Here is a 19,526-nt window from a genome sequence, read left to right on the forward strand (position 1 = left end):
AGTAGCGTTCGATAAGTACAGTCCATATTTGAAGCTTGACGTTGTGGACACAGAGTCTACAGACACTATAACTTTAGCGTTGTATGAGCCTTATATCACTCAATTCCAGGATAAGCTACACATTGGTGAGTACATAAGGGTAGAGAATCCCAGTGTCAAGGGCAAAACTCGAGGGGATGGGGGTACATTGACTTGTTCTTTGCATGTCAATGCCTCAACATTGGTGATAAAAACAGAACCCTTTCCAGTGGCATTATCTTTCTTTCCTGTGACTTCTATTAGAGGAAGCAAGCAAATCATCATTGCCAGCAAACAAAGGAGCTACATTGGGTACTTTGGCGTTTGTTATTTTGCAAAACCTCCTATTCAAAGCAGGAGCGCAATTAGGGGATCTTTTGGTTGCAGACAGGACGGGCACTTTGTAAATCTACAAAGGTTCACGAAAGTTCCCAAGGAGGATTCTGTGCTGCTTGTGACAAATCCATTGATATCACAACCATCCCAAAGTTGGATTCACGCATCACTAGTGACAATAATAGTGTTGTCAATGCTCAAATTGTTGGTTCTATGGTAGATGTTGTGCTTGGTTTTAAAGAAAGATTCAAGGAGTTGTATACTAGCAATGTTTCAGATGCTCAAGACATCTTGGCGGCCACAAGCAGAGTAGGTGCTTTCAAGCTTAGTGTCACAGGCCATGTAATAGCGTTTGCACCCCGCTCAAAGTTTGTTGAGTGAGGTTAGCTTACGCACATCCATTTGGTTTTTTAGCCTACCCTTCTTTCAATCACTCCTTTTTTAATATCGTGTGCCTCTTTGTATATATCTCCCTAGCCTATTAGTAAGTAGAGACTTTGCGAACACTAAAGCCAGCTTGCTTTTTGCATAGTTTATATGTTCGCCCTTTTTGGCATGCCTTTGAGAACATTGTACACGAAATAAATTTGTAGCTTATTTCATGTAAGCCTCTCTCTCTCTCTCTCTCTCTCTCTCTCTCTCTCTCTCTCTCTCTCTCTCTCTCTCTCTCTCTCGCTCTCTCAGCAGCCTACAATTGAATTGAAATATATGTTGTTTAGGTGCAAACACAAGTTCCATGTGCTACGTTCCTTTGCACCACTCAAAGTCAGCTAACTTCCACACAATCGCTTGTCAAATTAGCTTGAAGTTTGGCCTTTCTTCCATAGCTTCATTTTTGGCACAGTGTCCTCCTTTCTACTTAAACTTCATTATTTATGTCTGCCTTTGAAAATATTGTATGTGAAACAAATGCGTAGCTTATTGTATATAACCTCTCTCTCTCTCTCTCTCTCTCTCTCTCTCTCTCTCTCTCTCTCTCTCTCTCTCTCTCTGTTTTGGACAACAAGGTATATATGAGTCAAAGTAAATATTTTCAAGGTGTAGTTGGCATTTCCACATCCTATCTTCCTCCATGTCATCCAAAGTTATTTGGCTTGTGCACTTCTTAATATAGCTTGAAGTTTGACCTTCCTTCCATAGCTCTTTCTTTGGTGCAAAGTCTCTATTTGTATGTGTCTACGAAAGTCTCTATTTGTATGTGTCTACGAAAGCTTCAAATTCATTAAGCATATTTTGACTGAAAACGCTATAGTGTCTGTATCGAGTACGACGTACATTGATAGCTTTTGTTCATCATCCGAGTGCAACCGCTAATTTCATTTAAACCATCCCTCTCTCTCTCTCTCTCTCTCTCTATATATATATATATATACACACACACACACACACACACACACACACACACACACATACACACACACACACAAAAATAACCCTTATTTGCCTATAATTGTGCACTTGACCATGTCAGTGTCACAAGAGCCAATTGGCGCTTCATTCAATGTGGCTAACGTGATGAATAGTTTTTGCAAAATTTTCCTAATAACGCAAACAAATTCGATGCCTTGTATTGCATGGAAGAGACGACAAGTCCTCTTGAAAACTTAATAGAAAGATTGCTTGATGAATTGTTCTCGAGCTATAACACCGAACGTGATTTCAAGTCAAACGTAGATAGGTTGATTGGAGCACAACCTTCTTCTGTACATAAAGATAAGTTGTCCTTTGGAAAGTTGTTTGAAACCACATCTACATCTTTGTTGCTAACCATGGAAGTCATTGAAGTCTTTGCACGGATGATTCATAAGCAAATAGAGGTTAAACTCCACAATGGAGCCTCCACCAAGTTGAAACTCTCAACAAAAGGAAACCCGGTTGAGCCACTCCATCAGCAGAAGCTTCTGGTTCTCAATAAACCTACGAGCTTGCAATATTTTCTAGAATCTATGCCAAGACCGTGTAGGCGACATGTTGCATGGACTATAGAGAATACTAACATATTGAGAGCCTTGATTGAGTCCAATCCCACAAGAAAAATACAAGATATTACTGCTAGATACCTTGAAAACAACCAAGAATCGAGCCATGCTGCAGCTGCAATAACCACAAAAATCAAGAGAATTAAGCATGAGTTGAAGTCCAACACCTCAAGCAACAAAACAAAGAAAACCATGAATAAGCATGTGGCCTTATATATCAAAAAGTCAATGACACACCCACATTCCCATGCCATAAGTGTGCATGTTTGCTATTCCGGTCACAACTAGTTAAGATGTTGCATGAACAACAAAACATTAACTGCAGTAAACGTAAAAGGCATTCATCGCTTTTCATTTGCCGTCATTGTGCTAAAGATGTCCAAACGAGGAAAATGACATTGGCATGACTGAACATAGCTGGCCTTAACAACCCCTTGCCAGAGGTGTTAGCATTAAATGCGATTGAAGCGCGGATGGTTGCAATACAAATTCCATTCACAAAAAATTGTGAACTTACTTTTGATGGGCAATATGGCCTAAGTGGTAGCGTTGTGAACATTCTAGCAAACCTTGAGAAAACACAACAAGCTCTACCTCGTTTTTTGAACGACGAAGCGTCCATCTTGGTTGGCATAAAACATAAGCTTGAATACAAGCATTTGTACTTGAGTGGCATAGTGCAGCCTTTGCCTATGATTAAAGCAGCTCAAAGGTTACACGACTTAAATACGGCTTGGTTGACCCACATTACAAGTCTCCAAGACAGAGCAACCCCAATCGCCATGGAGAATACATATATTGACGGGGAGGAACACACTGATGTGATGATCCATGGCATAACCACGACTGCTCAAGTAGTGGATTTCAATGATAAAATTGTTTATCTAGTGCCAAGTGAGGGCAATAGTCCATTGGGCCTTTCTAAAGATCAACATTGCAAAGGATTAGCATTTTCGACTCTTTTCTTTGGTGAACCAAGGAAATACCATGAATACGTTGCTTTTAAATACCAAATAGTCGCAAAATGGGAGCTCATACACAAAGATAGACGCTTTGCTCTTCACATAGAGAACCTGTTTTTCAAAACAATGAAAATAATGACGCAACAAGTTCTTGGATCTATTTGGGTGCAATTACGTAAAGGAGCATTAAAAACAACAAATTTAATTGCTCAGCAATTGGCAAATGACACAAACATTGAGGAATTGTTAAATTCACAAATGGGCTACCGCGACTTTGAGTGCCTGCGAACATCGCCATACTACAAGGTAAAACTGAAAAAGAATGTCTTCGCCATTATACATCAGCTTGGGTCACCGACATTATTCATCACATTTTCCTTTGTTGAACGCCGATGGCCACCCCTTCTAGATACATTAAAGACCATATCGGGAATAAGTAGACAGACAAATGAAACGAAAGCTTCATTTCTCAGATGCATCATGCGAGTAGACCCAATCACAATAGCTTGATACTATGTGCACCAGTTCCTTGCAATGAAGAGCTTGCTATCAAAAGATAGTACTATTTGTGGGAAAATTCTCGATTATTTCTTAGTGACAGAGTTCCATAGCCAGCACGATCATGGGCTCCTTTGGATTGAGAGTGCACCCACTCTGGACAAAGACCCAAACAACATTATCACTCAATTCATAGACAAATACATGTCAAGCAACATTTATATGCTCTCAATGCACCTAAGAGAAGTACAAACACATCACCACCGCAAGACATACTACAAAAAGGGCCACCAATGCCGTTTTGAATTCCCACGCTATCCAATGCCTTCCACACTCATCATTCGCCCAAGAGTTTCCAAGAACACAAATATTAAACAAAATAAGAAAACAACAAAACGTGTTAAAGAAAGCCTTCATGATGCAGCACAGGCTCTTGCATTGTCATTTGATGAATGGATGCACTCTTTGGGAATATCATTTCAACACTACATTGAAGCACTTGAAGCGACAATTTCCATTCCCATGGTTGTGCTCAAGCGACACCCAGAAGACGCAAATATAAACAACTTCAACCCCATTATAGCAAACTTATGGGATGCCAACACAAACATTCAATTTGTCTTGGATGCACATGGAGCAGCCAGTTATGTACCTTATACATGACAAAGTTCGATAACACAGTCATAGAAGCAATCAAAACATAGCTAGATGAATGCATCAAAAGCAATGATGAAATAGTGGAAAGTTTGCTAAAGGAGTACGAGCGGAAGTGCGACGCGAGAGAGAGTGCGAGAAGAAGAGCACGACGATATGGTGAACTCACTCTACTGTAATGTGTAGAGCATAGTGAGTTCTTATTAGGTTTTTACAAAAGAATATGTGTACATACCTGGCGGCCCGCCCACTTACCTGGGCGACCACATTGGGATTTATACCCCAACAACCTCCCACTTAAAGTCCAATGTGGTACTTTAAGTGTGAGAGAAGCTACTATACAAGCTAATATATAAGAGATGTAGAGAAGTGATGTACTATCCTACACCTAACTGCTTGCGAAAATGCGCAAAGCTCTCTGAGGGAAGTCCTTTTGTAAGTAGATCAGCAGGATTTTCTGTGGTGTGAACTTTGACAAGCTGAAGTTGCTTATCTTCGAGCATTTCCCTGATGAAATGATACTTCACATCCACATGCTTTGTCTTTGAGTGATAAACTGGATTGCGAGCCAATTGTATAACACTTTGACTATCACAATATAACACAGGCATCTCTTCTTTGATTCCCAAATCTGTTACTAGTCGATTAAGCCAAATTGATTCTTTGCATGCCTCTGATGCTACAACATACTCAGCCTTTGTAGTAGACTGAGTAACACAATCTTGTAATCTAGAACGCCATGATATTGCTCCACCAGCCAATGTAAAGACATACCCTGACATAGACCTTCGGTTGTCTAAGTCACTTGCATAATCTGAGTTTGTAAAACCCTTTACACTTAGCTCCTGACTCCCATTGCATATACGCATACTCTTTGTAGCTTTCACGTATCTCAATATTCCTTTCACTGCCTCCCAATGTTTCTTGCATGGGTTTGACATGTATCGACTTACTACTCCCACTGCAAATGCAATGTCTGGGCGAGTAGCAATCATTGCATACATCAAACTACCCACTGCAGACGCATATGGAATCTTATCCATTTCAGCATGTTCTTCCTCAGACACAGGACAATCTTGTTTGCTAAGTTTCACATATGGTGGCAATGGAACACTCAGTGCCTCTCCCTTCTCCATATTGAAACGTTGCAAAACCTTGTCAATATACTCTGTTTGAGATAACCAAATCAACTTCTTTGATCTGTCTCTCTCAATGCGCATACCAAGTATATGACTTGCCTCACCCATGTCTTTCATGTCAAACGATTTTGCCATCTTTGACTTCAAAGCTGAAATTTCTTCCAAGTGCTTGCCAGCAATCAACATGTCATCCACATACAAAATAAGGATCAGCCAACTACCATCCTTAGCCTTCTTTGTATATAGACAGTGATCGAACTCACTACGTTTGTAGCCTTGAGAAAGCATAAACTTGTGGAATTTATGGTACCATGCCCTCGGTGATTGTTTTAAGCCATAAAGACTCTTTAACAACTGGCATACCCAATCTTCCTTGCCTTTCTCAACAAACCCTTCTGGTTGCTGCATGTAAATTTCCACATCTAAATCACCATGCAAGAACGCTGTCTTGACATCCATTTGGTGCAACACCAAATCTAATATGGCAACCAATACAAGAAAGCATCTCAATGTAGTCATCTTGACCACCGGAGAGAAGACTTCATCAAAGTCAATGCCTTGTTCTTGCTTAAAGCCCTTGGCAACAAGCCTTGCTTTGTACTTTGGCTGACTATCATGAGCGGCGATCTTATACCTGTAAACCCATTTACAAGGTAGAGCCTTTTTGCCCCGTGGTAATTTAACTAGCTTCCATGTCTGGTTTTTATGTAGAGTTGTCATCTCTGACTGCATGGCCAATTGCCAATTCCCGGAGTCCTTCATTTGCACTACTTCCTTGTAACATGAAGGCTCATTGCAATCAGTCAACATGACATAGTTCATAGATGGAACAAACCTATCAGGAGGTCGCATGACACGTCCAGATCTACGCACAATAGGTGGCTCAGGCTCAGCCACAACCTGTGGTTCCACTCTATCCTGTCCTTGCTCCTCTTGAGCCCTGACATTTTGTCTTGCACGTGCAGGTCCATCTTCTTGGAAGACAACTCTTCTAATCTCCTCAAGCCTCTCTGGTTTAGAATGATATTTGGATTCATTAAAGTGAACATCATTGTTGCGGACAACCTTTCTGGATTCGGGATCCCAAAGTCTGTACCCCATCTCACCATAATTACCATAGCCTAGAAAGATGCACTTTCTACTCTTTGGCTCAAGTTTGTTCCTAAATTCTTTTGGAACGTGAGTATATGCCTCATAGCCAAAGACTCTGAGATGCTTGTATGAGGGCATTTTGCCTGACCATACCATCTCTGGCACTGAATCCTTCTGCAAAACCTTGCTAGGAGATCTATTTACAAGATGAACAGCTGTTGATACAGCTTCATCCCAAAACCCATTTGGCAGTTATGCATTAGACAACATACTTCTGACCTTCTCTTGTATGGTCCTATTCATCCTCTCAGCAACACCATTTTGAGGAGGATTGTAAGGAGCAATAAGTTCACGTTTTATACCTTTTGACTCACAAAAGTCCTGAAAGGCCTTTGAAACATACTCTCCACCATTGTCAGTGCGTAAGCATTTAAGCTTCTTGCCACTCTGATTCTCCACAAGTGTCACAAACGTTTTGAAAACACTAAACGCTTCATCCTTGTGCTTGAGAAAGTAAACCCATACTTTCCTCGAGTAATCATCTATAAATGTCATAAAGTAAGAAGCTCCCCCTAGAGATAGGTTAGGCATAGGTCCACACAAATCACTATGAACAAGTGTCAACTGTGTATCTCTTCTACTGCTTCTATGCTTATGTGGCTGCTGTGTTTGCTTACCATACAGACAATGTTCACAGAATTCAAAATCATTAAATGAAAAGCCAGGCAAATAACCAGAACGAGACAAGATTTCCATTCCCTTCTTGGACATATGTCCTAACCGGCTATGCCACAAAGAAACGTTCGGCTGCTCGGTTACATTGATTACATTTTTAGAGACATTTGATACATAAATCATGTAAAGTCCTCCAGACTTTACTCCATGTGCTACTGTCATAGAACCCTTGGATATCTTCCACATGTTCTGTCCAAAAGTGGTGACGTAGCCAGCATCATCAAGTAAACCTGTGCTGATCAAGCTCTTTGTAATTGCGGGAACATGTCTCACATTCTTCAGCGTGAAAGAAGAGCCATTCTGAAACTTCAATTGAACATCTCCAACACCTAAGATCTCACATGTCTGCCCATTGCCTAGCCGAACATGATCTTTAGTGGTCACATAAGAGGTAAACCACTCCTTGTTTGGAGACACATGAAGTGATGCCCCTGAGTCTATAATCCAGTCACTCAGTGCATTTCCATCAGATGCTGTAAGAAGAGCTGAGTCCATTGTATTCTTCATGAAGTAGATGTCTCCTGACACTAGACTGTCATCCTCTGCAACAGTGTTTGTCACATTTATTTCTTGAATCTTCACTAAGGAATTGTTCTTCTCACCATGGTCTTCAGCTTTCTATTTGCCTTTTTCTGCTTTCCATTCTCTGCAGTCTCTTTTCATGTGACCCTTCTTGCCACAATGGTAGCATTCTATGTCACTCTTGCCTTTAGCACTACAGGACTTGCTACGAGACTGATTCCTCTTTCCACCTTTGTACTTTTCTTTGGTCCTTCCCCTGACAACTAAGGTTGTTCCTTTGCCTTTGTCCATTGTCTTTCTATTGGTTTCTTCAGTAAGCAGACTTCCTTCTACACCTGCTATGTTCAAACCATCTGGAGGTGCAGAATTACTCAAAGCTGTGCGAAAAGTGTCCCAACTTTCCGGCAATGTGATCAACAGGAACATAGCTCTAACAGGTTCATCAAACTTGACACCTTGAGTTGACAACTGACTATAGATTGTGTTGAATTCATTCAGATGATTGGACATAGGTGTCCTTTCTTTCATCTTCAAGTCAACAAGCTTCTTAAGCCAGTATACCTGTGAAGCTGCACTCTGCTTCTCATAAAGATCACTCAGCTTTAACCATGCTTGATAAGCTGACATCTCGTCTGCTACATTGAAGTAAACGCTTTCTGCCAAAGTCAGCATAATGGTAGAAAGTGCTAATTCATCCATTTCGCTCCATTCATCTTCGTCCATATCTTCAGGTTTTATCCCCTTGAGCTTTATAGGTTTTATCTGCTTCTTTTGTACCAACACGTGCCAAATCTGCTTCTTCCACAATGGGAAATCGGTTCCATCCAGCTTCTTGATATTGTAAAGAGCAGTGTCCTGTGATCTAGCCATAGCTACGCTTCACAGTAGTTTACTTTCCTGGGAAAAATTCGACAGAGTTTCCCCTGTAAACTGACCTCTGAACCAATATCAACCTGTCAAATGAACCAAGAAAGCTTCAGATTCTGCATAAATTTCGGCAGAGTCTCCTTTGTAAAATGGATCTGGTGTACTCAAAAAACAGACCAAAAAACAGCTCAAAAACATTGTCTCTCTGACACGGTAAGCTGCGGGTAAACCTGTCCTGCACCTGTACTGTCTCTCACTGTCCTGTAACTGTCCTATAAGCATAGACTGCGACAATGCCTCAACGGAAGTAAAGCAAAGATGCAATCCCAACTGTCTAACTCACAGTCAATACATCCTAGCTGCCTATATAAGGGTGCTCGAGGGATTGCTCCAAGACCTGTATCACTGAAAGGATCTCAACATTCGAGAATCCCCCAGCTCAATAAAACCTCACTCGACCCTCAACAAAGGCTGCAGTAAATCTGACAGTACATAGACTTCCCACAAAGTCATACATCCACAAATTTCCCACTGTATGCTGTAACCGCTGCGGCGGTTGTTTGCTGCGTGACTCACAGCCAGCAAACCCTCAACAGACATACATCATCTCTGACAATACATCCCATGTGGAAGTACCTGCAATGTCAGGATGAAATCTGGAATATCAAGCAGCAAACACAAGCTACCTGATGAACTAGTGGATGTCGCCTACAGTCTGTGTGTAGATACGTCCATGTCTTATGTGACACGCCTCCAAGAACTGTGAGCCGTCCTTTGATGTGTAGACAGCCACAAATCAACACTCGCGGAGTGTCGATATCCTCAGCACCTGCAGTCGTAGGCCGAAAACCCCAAATTTGCAGAGTTGGATCTGCACCCGTCGAGACCACGTAGTCGAAAATGGCCTGCGCAGACCTTTGTCGAAGCCGAACGGTGGCCGAGATGACCTCAGAATGAAATTCTGAGCACACCAAGTCCTTCGCACTATCCCATGAGATTTGGGGCCGTGTCTTCGCCTGTCGAATTTCACTCCAATCTGAGTTGGTGACTCTAGCCTCCTGCAGTGCTGCCCCGAGCCTCGATGTGAGCTCTGATACCAGTTGAAGGAGTACGAGCGGAAGTGCGACGCGAGAGAGAGTGCGAGAAGAAGAGCACGACGATATGGTGAACTTGCTCTACTGTAATGTGTAGAGCATAGTGAGTTCTTATTAGGTTTTTACAAAAGAATATGTGCACATACCTGGCGGCCCGCCCACTTACCTAGGCGACCACATTGGGCTTTATACCCCAACAGTTGCAAAAATTGGGAAATAACATCCTCAATACTCAATAGATTAGCGCTCAACAAGCAGTATATATTGCCCTCTTACTCCCTCTATATAGATTCACATGTGAGTTCACCTTCATCAACACCAATGCCCCCACAAACTGTGCTTTGCTGCTTAAAAGGAAATTCATGCTACAACAACTTGACCCCTCGAGCACTGACATATTCTTTGAAACAATGGTGGACAAGTATGCTCAGAGACCAACAAAATTCCACAGTGTTTGCTTAGCTGACTTCGTTTTGCAAACTTCAAAAAAAGGAGACCACTTACAAGCAATCAAAGTGAGCCAAAATCATTCGCTACATTCATTACAATGCTATCAAAGACCCAAACAATTTCTACAGAGACAATGCTTACTATTCTACCCTTGGAACCAAAATGAAGACCAGCCCTTGTCACGTCACTCATCATGGAAAGATGTTTATGATGAAAACTTTATAACTATTAAGGCAATTGAGGCCAAATTCATTAAGGAATCCATGCTCGATGACACAAACAACACAAAAAAATAGTGAGTCCGACAAGACAAGATTCTTCGTGTGCTACCCACACCCATAATGAGGGTGACGTCACCACCAACCTAGGGATGCATATCACTCCAAGACGTAAGCAATCTTTCCAAGTATCTAAGATACTCACAATGCCTAATGAGGATTTCTTCAATGGTTTAGCCATGCTTAACACACACCAAGAACATATTTTCAACGACGTAATGTTGAGAAAGCGTTTGAAACCCGACACATCATTCCGTCTCTTCTTGACAGGTGGTGCAAGGACAGGGAAAATTTTCACACTACTTATACTCATCCAAGGCTTGTTGCGTTTTTACAATCGAAGATCACCCCAAGACCCTAAAGCAACAAAATCTTTTCTCATGGCATACACAGGGAAAGCTGCTTTCAACATTTGAGATACTGCCATACACTTGGCTCTACATCTTCCATTGGTGTCAACCATAAACACAAGCCTATGTGCAGAAACACTTGACACCTTGACATTGCAATATAGGCAACTGCAACTAGTCGTATTCAATGAGGTGTCCCTAATAGGGAGAAACCTTCTGGCCCTCACTGATGCACGCTTCCACGCTATAAAACAAGAGCACGATAAGCCATTTGACGGTTTGAACGTGCTCCTCTACGGTGACTTATGCCAAGCTAGCCCAATAAAGAATCCTGGATATTTATTAAGAAAACTTCCATACTAGAAACAATTGCACCATATTATGGCATGAATTCCCAAGGTGTTTTGAGCTCACAACCACAATGCACCAAACTGACTCTCATTACGTCAGTATCCTAAACAAAATACGCACAAACAGCCAATCGATTGAGGACATAAACTACCTGAAAAGCAAATACCACCATCCAATACCAAACACCCATTTAATTTCATACTTATTTTACTCAAACAAAAACAAAGATGCCCACAAAATAGAAATTTCCATGAAATGGAGGGAGATGCACAAACTTTCACCGCAACAGACACATGCAGCTGAGCGTGCAGCAAGACACTACAAATACCCTTTGATCCCAAGCCAGGCCTCTATGCCAAACTGAACTTCAAAACAAATATGGTTGTTGAGATCTGCGCCAACAACCTCAACATTTTTGACGGGCTCGTCAACGGGGTTGATGGGATCTTCATGGGAGCTTCCAACACACAAGCCCACCCAAGTCCTTTGGGTTTGCTTCAACAACCCCAAAACAGGGAAAAGGAAAAAGGAAATGGTACGAAAGCAAGCTTCTATACTCAAAACACCATCTCCAAGAAATGGACATCGATTAACCAAATAACACGTGAATTCCAAATTGGCAAAAGCTCAAATAACACAGCTTCTAGAACTCAGTTCCCCCTTCAATCAGCATCCGCACGAACTATACATAGGTCACAAGGCTTGACACTGAATACACTTGCTTTCAACCCATCAAATATTAAGACGCACGGCTTGCCTACACAGCCCTCTCGCGTATAAAAGACCCAAACAACATGTACCTTCTAGAAAGGTTACGCCCTAATCAAATAAAGGTGGACAACACTGTCTTACAAGAGATCACCCGACTCCAAGAGGATGCACAATGGTTTTGCTTGCAACAAAGGTTTGACCAACCAAACCCACCATCAATTCTCATTCAGTCTCTCAATGTCGTTTCCTTTCATAAACACCACACACAGCTTGCTCATAGCGCAAACTTACTAACCTCCCCTCTGCTCTGCTTGCAAGACAAAGCTGCAAAACAAAACAAGCTTGATCCTGGCCAACTTCCTCCATTTGCAATCAAATGGCCTCAAGGGAGTTTCTCTTATGCACATAAAGAATATCGCAGCTCATTCATTGTACAATATATCTAGACTGCATGGTAGGAGACTTGCATCAATAGATGAAGGTTGCAATTCCAACATTATAGGTAGATAATAACGAGTGGGTGGATGCAAAATGCTCATTCTTACAAACATGTTAACATGCATGCAAAGTTCACATGAGGTGGAACACTTATGCAATAATCAAGAAGCACATGCATGGGAGAATGAGCCAAGGATAGGAGTCATCGAGATGAGGCGAGGGGATTGGAAGATCATGGGGAATATTATGGAATTTGGAAGGGGTCTATTGAGTCTTATATGCACGGGTTTTGTTAATCATCTTGAATGATGAGATGAGTGCGTGTCAGCAATGATGATGCGCCTCAAAACTAACTATAATGGGGCATCGACTGTAGTGGAGGCAATGGGATTGATGGTGAGGGATCTTGGACACACATAAAGAGAGGTGCACGATCTATGATTTGTGAAAAAGTAACTCAAACCGTGTTGGACAAGGCGGGCACTTGTCCAAGCCTATCTCTTGTACCTTTTGAGTCACATAGCTTTCCCAATACGCACAAAGGCATGGTGGTTAGGCTATCAACCTTGGATCGACGACGGCGGGTCGGGGGGGGGGGGGGGGGGGGGGGGCAATGTTCAAACTTGACTGTCGGCCCAAGGCACCGTTTTTTCCAGCCCTTCAATTGCTATAGATGGAAACATGGCTGCCCTGCAAAATACCCAAGATAACACAATATCTAGCATAAACTGACAAATCTGCATACCTGGCGATTCCCATAGCACATAAACCACGACATATGCAAACAGAGAGAGACTGAGAGCAAGACATAGCAAGAGAGCACGTGTAGGCGCACCTCCTAGAGCAGAGTGCTACGCCCGACACGGCGAGAGAGAGAAAGAGAGGAGAGGAAAGAAGAATAGACACGAGCACTAGGTGCAATCTCCCCCCGTGCAAGAGTGACCATTTCCCTCTTACACGTATTTGATTTATAGATTTATTGAATGGTCAAATTGATTACAAACTGGCCAGCCGGTCATAAATGGCCAAAGCCTCATAAAAGGGCACTTGAATAATAAATTATACATAAAATATAATATCCTTTTGAGATCCTTGCGCATAATCCTTAGCCTTTTTCACATGTCAGCTGCACTAGACAATAAAATATCGATTCCATTACATACCTCTCCGTTAGAAAGCAATTGTCCTCGCTTGCGAAGATAAAAATCTGCAAACCATACTTGTCAAAAATAGTGATTAGTATTCTGTGTCAGAAATAGCACGTTGTAAAAATAAAATAAAAAATGAAACAAAACAACATTACTTATGCCTGCCGTCATCCACATACTATCTATTCTAGTGTCCCATACCACTAGAATAAGCAGTATATGTCATACCCTGATGAATCAGGATATCATTGATCACACTCATCATTTAATAAGTCAATTCTCATCAATGTCAATTGCAATTCCATAAATATTGTCGCGACAAAAATCATCATATAGAGATTCCAACTCCAATTCCAATTCCAAATATAATCCAAATTCAAAATCTCTTTCATTTTCTATACCCGAGTAGCAAAATCATACCAGTTACAATGGTGGCTATCCACTGCAGCATGATTTTGTGATTGGTGTTGCCTAAATCGGCGAATCTACACCAATAAGACGTGGTCCCTAAATCTGCGAATCTGCACTAATGTTGCCTAAATCGACGAATCTGCATTTGGTGTAAGTTTAAAAATCATGAATCTGCAATTTATCAATGTGCTGCCTAAATCGGCGAATCTGTGTGCTTGTGACCAATGGACTAGACAAGACATAAAGGAGAAAAGTATATATATATATTGTGATTGACACCATTGTGCATTATAACAAAGCACTTACGATTTATTTATTTTTTGTTCAGTACACCATAGCAATGTAGCTCACATGAGTACCTGCATAGCTTATTGACAAATCATCTCAATAAAAATTTCTTTCAATAAATTAGAAGCCAGGACCCTAGCAGTGTTTGAGTATTTAACTTAGAACACAATGAAGAGAAATGAATATGAAAAGGGGAATTATGTATGTGTTATTTTGCATTGAAATATGTATGTACCTGTGTGTGTGGCGAGCATGAGGTTCGTGTAGTATTTTAACTCATGTGTTTAGCAATATAACTCTCATACTGCTTGAAATCCTATTCTTGTAAACACCATTTGTTATACCATCATTTGTTTCTCAATACATACTTTGAAATCAGAAGGTCAACGATTCAATTAATTTCTAAAATTGTTAAGAATGAGTATATGAGTGAAATGTACGGCCGCATAAGTAGAGTATATGCAAACATCATCCCTGCACCCTTGTAGGTAACAAAAGAGAGAAGTTTTGATGCCTGGTTAGAATACGCAGCCCACGTGCCAGGTGAGAGTTTCAGAGTTCCACAAAATAAGTACACAAAACTGCAATGTGAGGGGAGATTTCGCAATAATCATCCGTACGATCTACTTAAAAATAAAATGAAATGAAATTATGCAACAGTTTACATATCTGGCAGCAAAAAATGTGTGTAAAACATTGGATTCAACATGAATATATCCCAATGACTAACAAAATTGTAACTTAAAATTGTGGGTCAATATACGTGTGATAACTGAGAGAAAACATGGCCCATCTCTGAAATGAAGGTAGGGTAAGTTGATGATTAGAATTGGGATGCAAGGTAGAGATTCATTAACAAGTGACACTCACTCCGAATGGTAGGGTCTGCCTAGTTGTAACCATAGTCTAAGCTAAGAGTGAGCTTAAGAAGAATATCAAAAACACCAAGATCACACACTACCTGTCTCCGTTGAAATCAACAATAAAATGGGGTGACTTTCGGCAATCAGCGCGAGTTATCTCACTTGGTTGAAACTACAACTAGGGTCTCCTCTCTTCAAGGTTTACGAATTGTACGTATGTAGATAATTTAGACTATTTAAATGAGATAAAAAGAAAGGACCTATCAGCAATATGGAAGGATTTGTTGCCTTATTTTGGCCCAAGAGGTGCAAAAATTTAAATGTTTACTACCTGTGCCAACCACCCAATCTCTCTCTCTCTCTCTCTCTCTCTCTCTCTCTCTCTCTATCGGCACGCACATACATCTATAGCTTGCCATGCAATTTGAGAGCCACCAGCCCAGGTCGTTGTAGCGGTCACAGAGATATGACACTCATGCAGGGCATCCACACACACACCACCCCAATGACCCACACACTTGCGCACTACCTGATTGCCCCACGTTGGCATGCTCTTACTCCCATTTCTCTCTCTTTCTCACTTTAATTTCTCTCACCAACCACCAGCGTTCCGACATCTGATCTCTCTCCTCATTCTCTCTTGCTGCAACCACTTCAGCCTCCATATTGAAACCCTCCACAGATTTGTGCCCTCTTTCTCTCTCTTTGCCTCCATGCAACGATCAGAGGCATACTACTGGCAATGGCGAGCTATGATGCCTCCCACTACGCAAGCTGCCCACTTTCATCAGTTGGCCTATGCAAGGAAGCCATGGAATCCCTCACCTGCAGCATTTGGTTGGAGCTTTTGTACAAGTCGGTCGTTAAAGCCATCCTTTCACGTATATTCCTAGAGTTTCTAAGTTTCTACACTTCCTCCTCATGAAAGCAATCCCGAATGAATACGCAAAAAGGAGTTGTGAAGCCCGATGTCACACAGAGGAATGAGCACTTGATCAGATGACAGAGGGGACTCTTTGCTCGCCCATGCAGTCGACAAAGTGTAATGCCATATCACTTGCCTCTAGCGCCTACACGTTGCATGTGGAGATGAGGATGATGCTACAACAATTCCCGTGTAGGAGAAGATTCTATTGACGTGGACATGCAAGACTCCAGGAAAAGCTACCTATTGCCTTGCTGCGGCTTATCTAAAATGCTTGCTATGGCCTCCCAGTTTCATTACAAGAGGATCCGCCTCTCTTCCTCATTGAAGTAGCACAATTAGCTTTGCACGTAGTAGCATGGCGATACTTATAATGGACCTTTCTCTCTCTCAATCAATCGACACATTATCCATAACAAGCGAGCGTTCCCACCTAAACCAAAGTCAAAATCTTTCTCCCCACCTTGTAAGTTGAAGCTGCCAGTCAGCTCACTACCATCAACATCGCATCCCACTCTTTCTCTCTTTCTGTCTTCCCCTGTACGACTCCTTACAGTGGTGGGTAGTGAGGGTGATGCTAATGGTTTACTCCAACAATTTTAGACTTTTAGTCTTTCGTTTTATTTAATTTTATTTTGTACCCAAGCATTGTATTTTGAACCATAAGGATTGTATCAGTTTGGTCCCATATGCCTTTGGAAGACGAGTAATATAGCATTTTATGTCGCCCTCTCTCTTTCCCTTCCCAATATGACTACTTACAATGGTAGACATTGATGAAGCTCTTCCATGACTAATGCAATTCTTTTTGCGATGACGCCCAATGCCGGGCATCTACAGAACTTGACGACGACAACGACGATTTTAGTCTATTTTTGTACCCAGACATTGTATTAGATCCGCAAGGATTATCTCTCTTTGTTTTTGTACGTATTTTTTGTATTTTAAAGACGATTACTATAACATTTAATCTCATTTCTCTCTTTCTTTTCACAACCCCTCGCCATCCCCTATTGTTATGATTTGATAATTGACGTCAATCATGTTATATTTTTGACAATTACGCAATGTATAATAATCCTTAGCCTTTTTCACCTGTCAGCTGCACTAGACAATAAAATATCAATTCCATTACATCAATCCACAAAAAAATCGTGCGAGCACGTTTGCACTAGTGATCCTGTCATAAAATCTAATATCTAACCAACCCAAATGATTTTCTCATCTTAAACTGATCATTTAATGTGGGAGAATAAACGGAAACAATGGTTAAGATATAGACATGTGCTAATAGAACTATCTCAACATGGGGCCAATGGTAAAGGGGCCCAAATGAGAGATGGTCTATCAAAGAGCAAGGCTAACAAATGGAGCATAAGACCTTAGGGTTAGCTTCATTGAAGACCTCCAGTAGTTAGTGTAAAAGTCCTTTGACCTTAGGTAAGCTAGGGCTGAGCTTGAGGTGGGAACCCGCCGGCCGAAGCTTGAGCTGGGAACCCCGCCCAAACTTAAGGTGCTTGAGGTGCTTGATGACTGAGGTGCTTGAGATGCTCGATGATTGAGATGCTTGAGATGCTAGGGATGTACTTGAGGTGAGAACCCAGCCCGAGCTTGAAGTGCTTAAGGGCCAAGCTTGTGGTGGTAACTGGACCTAAGCTTGAGGGGCTTGAGGTGTTAAAAGTCAAGATTCAATCCCTACAAGGAGGGGGAGAGCCCTACAAGAGGGGGGATGAGAAGGAACACCCACACACTCACACAAGGCATACTTGGTACAAAGAAAGCATAAGGCACACTTGTCAAGTTCCTCCTCATGTTGCCCTCATGGTGTGCTTGAAGCCTATTGGTTGGCCACCCAAGGGGTCCAATGATAATTTAGGAGATCTAATTAATTGTCTTTGCATTTATCAAGTCCTCTCTCTCAAAGGGGAAAGGGGGACACTTGTCCCAAGGCTACCCTTGTTGCTTGTAATGCCTCCTGCTTGTGATTGGCTAGGCCTGGAGGGGTCCAATGAGCTTCACGCATGAGCTACAAGGGGGGGGGGAGGGGGGGGGGGGGGGGGTCGACCAAAGCAAGCTAGGGGGTTGCTTGAGGGGTATACTCTCCCACACATACACTCACACACACTCTCATTGTGCATTGTGCAAAGTGCAAGAGCTCCCTCTCCTTCTCCAAGCAAGTAGAGGTTGAGAGCCTACACCAACACTCCTGGCTATGGAGTGCAAATCCAACCAAGAGCCATGCTTCAATGATTAAGCTTGCCATCTTCTCCATCTTCATTACTATGCTATTATGTATGCTAGCAAGAAGAGTGATGATAAGTGAGGAACTAGTTCTTTCTCCTATGAAATGTTTCTTCTTCCTCTTCCCTACCCTCATTCCTTGCTAACTCTCTCCACCTTCGAAGGTGTTTGAGGTCTTGGGACTGAGGCTTGGGATAGTTAAAGCTTTCCACAAAGTTTATGTTATGCTTGTGATGCACGAAGCTTTCCATCTTCCCTACCCTCATTCCTTGCTAACTCTCTCCACCTTCGAAGGTGTTTGAGGTCTTGGGACTGAGGCTTGGGATAGTTAAAGCTTTCCACAAAGTTTATGTTATGCTTGTGATGCACGAAGCTTTCCTCTTCCCTACCCTCATTCCTTGCTAACTCTCTCCACCTTCGAAGGTGTTTGAGGTCTTGGGACTGAGGCTTGGGATAGTTAAAGCTTTCCACAAAGTTTATGTTATGCTTGTGATGCACGAAGCTTTCCATCTTCATTGCATCACCTAGGGCACAAGGAACACAAAGATTGTATTGTAACAAGTCTCTCTTAATGGGAGAAATCATAATACAAATGCCTATTTGAGGGGGGACCGACTCCACATAAATCCGGTCATCAACTGTTGTCATGCTCTCTAAATTTTGTCTCTTGCAAAAGTATTGTTCATGCCAAGCTAACTAATTGCTATGTTTATGCTGCTATCTTCAATTATGTTCACCCACTATGCTCACAAAGTAATTTCTCAAAAGTACTCTCATTAATTTTCGCTACTGTCAAGTTAATAGGCCAATTCCATTACATATCCCATGGGTCATGGGGATATTCATTTAGGGTAAAGGGGCCAATAAAAAAGATGGGCTCTTGTTTAGAGAGTGACAAACTCGTATAAAGGAGCTGTTTTTGTTATGCAAACCTGCATGAGTAGTGGTTAGCAAAACCACGATGCGCCAATCTCCTATTTGGCAAGATAGAGGTTCAAACCTTGTTGGCAACATTGGCTCTAAATTCCCCTTGGGATGGGTCACAACTCATATTTACTTTTGTTACACATAGCATGCAAAACGTGGGTCATCTTTGGTGTAGTAGCATACTTTCTCGACCAAATTTTTTGTTGTAGATAGAGCTTTGAGTCACTCCCACGCTAACCCTTGCCAAAA

Source organism: Adiantum capillus-veneris, chromosome 11 (assembly GCF_014529385.1).
Source record: "Adiantum capillus-veneris isolate H3 chromosome 11, ASM1452938v2, whole genome shotgun sequence".
Classification (NCBI taxonomy): Eukaryota; Viridiplantae; Streptophyta; class Polypodiopsida; order Polypodiales; family Pteridaceae; genus Adiantum; species Adiantum capillus-veneris.